The 7,612-nt window shown below is 35.1% G+C and overlaps 2 pseudogenes; both read right to left on the bottom strand.

Moving 5' to 3' along the window:
* Positions 1-351: 351 nt before the first annotated feature.
* On the bottom strand, positions 352-1,465 carry LOC149258238 (ubiquitin-activating enzyme E1 1-like; annotated as a pseudogene).
* Positions 1,466-1,506: 41 nt separating this feature from the next.
* LOC149258237 (ubiquitin-activating enzyme E1 1 pseudogene) overlaps positions 1,507-7,612 on the bottom strand; it is a 33,542-nt pseudogene continuing 27,436 nt past the window's right edge.

Below are 7,612 nucleotides of genomic sequence, written 5' to 3'. Positions count from 1 at the left end.
ATAAATGTAATAGCTACTATAGTGCAGAGTTTAACTCATTAGTTATTAATTATTAATGAAAATAGTTAATTACTATAGTATTATAGGTTAGCAGGTTTCCTTGCAATAGTTATAGTGTTATCACTAGCAATTGCACCACATGTTGGAAATAAAATGCCATGAGGTGGTAGCATAAGAAAGAGTATCATAGAAGAAAAAAGTAAAAAATTTATGCAATTTTGTTTTATTTACTGGCATTTGTCTAAGAAAACTATTGAAATTTGAACTTTGCATAATTTAGCTACAACAATTAGGAACGATACATATCGATATTGTTGGTACAATAATGTCATATCCTTCTTCATATTCATATCATACATCATAGTTTAAATGATGATGAGTATCTGTAACTATCTCTATGTATGGGATGCCTTTTACTAGGTCTATCACGTTCTTATCCAATCTTTCTGTGGTTGGGTAATAAGCTTTTGTAAATCAATGTGTTACAGAATCACACACTGTAGGCATCCAAGCCTTTATCTTGGAACATGTCCAATAGGGATTGAATAGTTGGATTTCCATGTATGACCCATTAGTACATTTGATACTAGGTCAGTTTCCCAAGTTTAGTTACCTGTGGGGGAATAGGTTCATGCATAGAAAATAGAGGGAGTGCCAAGTTCGCAAAATTTTTGCAATACTTTTTGACCTTGTGGCCTAATATAACCTCGTAGACTTCCAGACACACTAGACTAGTGGCCATGACAGTGGTAGTTGCTATAGTTCCTTTCTCGCATATTACCAAGTCCAGTGATAAAATCCATGTGACAATTTGTGTCATCATCCTACATTGGAATGAAGCAACAACCCAAATTTTAGACTGAGTTTTCTTCGAGTGGACAATGTTGAATTGATGATATTTTATTTGAGGGAGGAGAAGTTGTCTAATTAGTAGAGGATAATTGGGATCTTTAATGAGCAAACTTAGAGAATACCTTTTCAAACTTAATAGGATTCATGCGAAAGTGTGAAGGAAAATTTTGAACACAATGTTGCATTGTGGTGATCAAATTTTCAACCAATTCAACATCATCATCATCATACAATGTAAAAGAATGGTTCACATGTGTAACTTTCTCATATGTGACAATCTTCACCCCTTCCTTTGGCTCAAAAACTGGAATATGCACTTTGTGAACCACCTACACAAATATGCTTGAATTTGTATTTGAAGCGTAGTCGGGAATGGGAATTGCATATGTATTAGCTTTCAAAATTAGGGATGCAAGAATTAGAGACATGTGACTAGGATCATGGGAAGAAGTCAAGGAAGTTAAGAATAAGTTGCTTCACACAATTTGAAAAATAATCCTCGAATGAGTTAGTGATTTGCAACTCTAGTTTAGTGGAATTTGATATTTTCATAAATAGTAAACTATGTTAAAAATTGTTGGAATGCACGATGAAAATTAAAGTATGTAATCATAGACACATACTGGAAGGGAAAAATGAAGGGGGTTTAATTACTTATTTGATTCTATCCGAGGAGAGGCAATCTTAAAATGTTAGACATCTGTGTGAAACCAAACAATCAATAACATACTCTAGAAGTTGTCGATCTTGAAAATCCCCTGAAGACTTGATTGTTGTTATGTATTCTTCTGACTTTGAAAGAAAATCATTTACTTCAATTAGATTTTTGTCTAAGACACCTTCAAATTTTGACCTTACCCATATCAGATAGTGGTGAATATTATGTGGAAGTTAATGAAGAGTGCAAATGCTTTCCTTCTTTCCATGAGGATCTTGTGATGCTCCATAGTTCTCAGTGAGGTGAGGGATAACCATTTGGGTGTTGCACTTGGTTCACAATGTTCTAGACTCTAGCAATGGCTTATGGAAGTAAACACACCTTGAATATACATATAAGCTCGCATTGACATTGTCCAAAGCATTTAAAACAACATCAACCTCACTATTCCAGAAGGAATCACCAAAGACATTTTTGGTATTTGGGCTCACACAATTCTCCAATGCTTGAACCTGCAAATGTGGGTTGATTGCAGTGGTTGTTGATGCTGCAACTCAAACTTTTCCTATCCAACTTTGAAATTCCAAAAGAGGAATTGTCTACTAAAATTTCTCTTCTCAATAACGTCACACCCATTAGAGTCATATTTCCCTAGATCCATAGGAGACTCCCATGAGGGGTAAGTTCTTTAGAAGCTCTCATCTTAAAGCACCAACCCGCAAAGAAAATAATTTCGCATCGTCCAACTTTTTATGTACCTCTTTTCCAAATACAAAAATATGGGCATCGTAATGGTTATTCAAAGGCCTCACATCCTCTAGCCCAATGTCTTCTACAGGAAGAAATTCAAATGAATTCAAATAGAAGAACTACACAGGAAGTAATATAGGAATCAATATTAGACAGTAAATATGGAATTCTCTCCAAGATTATGATAAATATGAGTTCCATAGCCAAATACATATGACTAAATATCCTTTCAAGATTAAAATTAATCAAGTGAAATAGAACAAGAGTCAAGACAAAGATAAAAGATTTGTAAATATGAATATAGCTCTCTTTGTCTCATGCCAAGCATCAGGGTTTGACTATGCACACTCACCAGTGTGTCAAGCTATCCCTTTATTTCTTCATTTTGTGCTTTTTGTTTATTAGAGACATTTTTTCATCATTTTTAGAGTAAATTATACTCGTCTTGGTAATAGTTTCTAATAAATCAACCTTCTAACTTGATGACACACCTGACCACTGATGTGGACGCTACGTGGCAGCTGAACCACGTGATCTTCCTGCGCAGTGACTCAAGGGATTTGGAGAGGTTTAATGAGGATTTTAATGCCTCCATAGTCCATGAGGTTTTGGAGCTTCGTGTTGGCTCTATGGCTTTGTGGGAAACCCTTTCTCAGTCATTCACTTGGTCTGTTGGTAATCCAGCTGCTATGTTCGCTATAGGGTTTTGTTCCTGGTTATGGCTACGACACTCAACCCTCCTCCATTCGCTGGCTCTATCAACATTTTCCTTGCTATGGGTACACCCTGAAGGTGGTCTGAGGCTGAGAAACCTTGTTTGATTTGCTGTCTGTTGGCTTGATCTGTTTGCTTATATGGCTCAACAGTTGATGAACTGTGTTGGTTCCACTGAAAGGTTATCAGTTCGTTTTCTCTGGCGACTATACAGTTTCCTCCACAGGTAATCTTCCTTCTCCGGTTTCACTTATTCGTGCTACTATATATTTCGTTGACAATCCTGCTCCTTATTAGTAGTTGGGGATTTGTATGGCTCTGTAGCCATGGCTCGAGCTTCTCTGGTTTTGTTGGGACTCATGATTCCCATTTCCCCCTTGGCATTGCTGCTCGTTTGGGGTTTGTTCAAACCCTCTTGTCACTCAGGTAACCTTTAAGCTTTTTTTGTCGTTGTTTCCTTCCGCTCTTTCTGTTTACTATTCATACAGGTTATGCTGCCCTAACTGACATCTCCATTGTGCTATGTAGGTGGCTCATGTAGTGGTGTTGAAAGCTGGGACTTCGTGGCTCATCGTGTCTCCAATCCTCTATCTCAGCTTTTGTTTGAAATGGGTAGGACCGTTCCCTTAAGCTTGTTCTGGTGCTTGTTTGAGGCTATGTCTGTCGAAACAATATGTGATTGTCTCTCCATAGGTTATGTAGGGATTTTTATTTTACAGGTGATCACAACCGTGACTCTTTCGTTGGTCTTGCTATTTCTGTCATTTTTTCATGGCCACAGTTACTTTACATTTCAGCTATGTGGTCTCGATTTTGTTTTCGTTCCTATCTAGTTATGTTAGCTGAGGGTTTCTGGTCCTCTCTTCCGTAGAAGATATGGGACTCGTGGAATACTAGAACTATGGATTTGTGTATGGAATGTAAACATGGAACAATATGATGCTCGGAATGCTAATTTTCTTTGACAGTTATTTATGTAACAATTTCAATACATGTATGCACATTTAGAGAAGAAGAAATTCTATTGATGAATGATAAAATCTTCGGTCTACGAGTAACTTTAGCTATACTTGGTGAATTTCATTTTCTGGGTGTACACACAGTTGTTGTGCTCGCCCTTCGTTCTTAAATGTTTATGCTTGCACAGTCTTCATGCTCATTCTTTGTTTATAGTTTGCACTCATGCACATTACAGAAAATACTTCATGACACAGGCTTTCTAGTTACCTGAAATATCAATGTTTATTCTTCTTGTTATGCTTATCAACAAATTTACAATCTCAGTGTAGTTCTATTTTCCTTATCTGGGCAACAACCCTCGTGCCTTCTATGAAATGTATTTTAATAGTTCATGTAGCCTCATTCAATTGAGTAACTACCTGTGGTTACATTTTACAGTTACATTTCCTATTATGGTTGTTAAACTAATTTAAACGCACATTCGTAATTTAAAAAAAAAAAGTAGAAATAAGTAAAAAAGAAATTTGCAATGGGTGTAATAGACTTCTTGGAAAAAGTTAACAATAAAATAAATCAAAGTGAAAGTTTTTGAAAGGTTCTTTAGATACCATGTCCAACTGTCACTTCACCATTGGGTGCTCCTTCATCATAACTACTTTGCTACTTCCCTTCAGTGTCCTTAGATCCATTTTATTTATCTTTACAGACATCTCCTGTCTACTTTTTATAGCTCAAACACTATAAAAATAATTTATACCCAAAAGATGATAGATAACTTTCATAGCTCAATTCTTAAGTTCAAAGCTAAACCATAAAGCTTGAACTCATTAAAAAATTTACTGCATTACATGCATTTTGGGAAATAAGTAGACCCCACATAACCCCATACCATGACCTTTTTGACATTGCTTCCGAATTATTTTGGTTTCTTTCTCATCATAACAAGTTCCTGGTTAAGGGCATCCTTGTGATTTGGTTGCTGCAATAAATACCACTCTCACCATGGTAAGTACTATATTTGAACATAAATGTGAATTTTTAATAGTATTGAAAGCAATAACTATAAAAAGAATTCCCTATATGAGATATATAAGAGAAGGTAAACCCAAAACCTAAAACTAAAAGATAAATCCAACCTAACATTTTCATGCAACACTAAAAGCTCTATAATTTCAATCTTCGGTAAAGCAGGAAACATATTAAATGACCAGAGAGGAAAATCAACCCAAAATTAAAATAAAATCCTTCTTCACATCTTATTTAAGCGTGTGGATGAAAGATCTATGATTATGTAATGGGTGTATACGACTTAGACATAACACTCATCGAGGAAATTTTTTGTTTAATATAAATATAATATGTGCTAGAAGTTAAACCACATCTCCCTTTTCCCCATGCCATTGTCACTCCTTCAAGCTTTTTCCTCTTAGCATCCAAATAATCAATATGATATGTGCTAGAAGATAAACCACATCTCCCTATTCTCATGCCATCATCACCCCTTCACACCCGCCCCCCACACCATCCATAGTATCAAGTAAAAAAGCATACAAACACAAGAAATCAAATCTTTTAACCACAATCTCCAAAAGCTAAGTGCCAAACTATTTTGGTGGCTATGGAGTGAGTTATAAGTAAATTGAGATATTGATGTGATTGTTGTATCTTCTTTACATGGATAGTAGCAAACCTAAAGAAAATTATAGAACTCATGAAGGGAATAATGATAGAATGATAAAAAGTATGATTACTATGAAATAAATAATTACTCTCATGTTGACACAATTATTTTCAGGTTGAGATAAGATAGTTGTTTACTAACATTACACAAGGTCCTATGGAAGGGTCAATTATTGAAGGGACTTGTCGATTGAAAAATATAATACATATATAAAAATTTTGGGAACTGATATATAAGGTGAGTGTGGGAAAGGTAATTTTCATATGAATACAAATGAGGAAAATTCCATGACTCTACATGGAGGTGGGTGGGCATATGACCTTCATCAACCACCTAGAATGCAACACGACAAGAGGTGTAGACTAAAGAAATGCTGCAAAATGAATTTTCGGTCTCTGCTAAAAGAAGATAGCAATATATTCCAGGAAGGCATAATAAATTGTTCCCAAAGGAAGTGGTCAGTGATATAGCCACCTAGAATGTGGTAGGGAACTGAAGTAATCCTAAATATCACTCATACATGACCACATCCATATATAACATTTGAAATTAAAATAAAAGAATAATAATGCTGCCAGATATGAAAATACATTAGTTGCAATCCAATATAAAGAAGAGAGCAATAAATGGATCCTAAAATATTATTGTCTTTACTAAAAGAGACAAAATGAATTGATATTTCCTAGGGATGAAATTTAGAGTACAACCACATGGCTAAAATTTGGTTGATTGGCATAATTACTGAGTAAGAAGAAGAAAATTAATTCTATGATTGAAAAACTTACTATGATTGAAGGTTGTTAACCTTCATTCGGTATGATGGATGTTGATGACCCTTTTATGGTACTAGGAAAAAAATTATGATTATTACAGAATTTGAAATAATTATATTATAAATATATTTTCTTCACTAGTGCTCATGGAAACTAAAAAACAAAGCTTGATGATGGTGAATGTAGGTCGAATCAAATAAAGAATCATGGTTGAAATTTTGGTACATTCTCAAGTGATGTGAAATCATGTTGCAGAAGTAAGCTATTACCTAGATTGAGGTGAAACAAAGGCACTTGAAGCGAGAAAAAGGAAAACTAGGAAGATGAAAATTTTATGCTAGGAGCATGTTCCAACCTGTTTTGAATGTCTATGAAAAAAAATTGAGGAAAATGTTTCACTCAAGGGTTGGAAGATGTAACACCCCTTAGAAAAAAGTAATTATTTTCTTTACTTTTACTACAAGTGACTTGGTAGGCTATGTGTTATGCGGAAGGCCTAGTGAGAAATTTTAATGTTTAAAAAATATTTAGTTTTTTTTATTAGTAATTTGGTTAAGGTAGCCAAGGAAATTAGGTGGAAAATTCAGTAAGCGAAATCTTCACTTACCAGACAATTACCAGAAATTTAGAGAGAGTTACTCCCATTCCTAGATATAAATCATCTAGGTTGGGGAAAAGTGTGGAGAGGAGTGTCTCAAAGGAAAAAAAAAAAAAAAAAAGAGTCTACTAAGAAGGGAGATCAAAAGAGACTAAAACATATGGTACGACACTACGAGAGGGAGGTAGGATGTTTCCGAGGCATAGAGTTCCTGAGTTGGTTGGCCATTGGAACTCTGTTTGAAACCTAAGTGCTCACGCTAATGCCCTAGACTGTAGCTGGTTGGGACTAGGTAATCTTCAGAAAACCTGTGAAGGTTTTCGATCTGAAAATTGTTCGAGAGGGGAAAGTTGGCTTGAAGGGAGAAATGGAAACTTGTTCCAAAAGGGAAAGTTGGCATGGGGGGAGAAATTGTACCATTCTCGTGGTTGGGAGGAGTGATCTTAGTCCTATTCTAATTTTCCTTGGCAGTTAAAACCTAAATAGATAAGTATTTTATTATTGATTTCTAGAACTCGAGTTATTTTTTATAATTTTTATGATATAGACCAGCGCGTGTGATGAATTTCTATAATGATTGTTTGTAAAAATGGTTTAACTTGGTCTGCAATTAAATTATGAGAATG

The sequence above is a fragment of the Pinus tabuliformis genome, chromosome 6 (genome assembly GCF_031772625.1).
Source record: "Pinus tabuliformis cultivar Carrire ecotype Pingquan chromosome 6, CPIR1, whole genome shotgun sequence".
NCBI classification, from domain to species: Eukaryota; Viridiplantae; Streptophyta; class Pinopsida; order Pinales; family Pinaceae; genus Pinus; species Pinus tabuliformis.
Note: the sequence above shows the minus strand (reverse complement) of the source record. Positions and strands in the feature narration are given on the sequence as shown.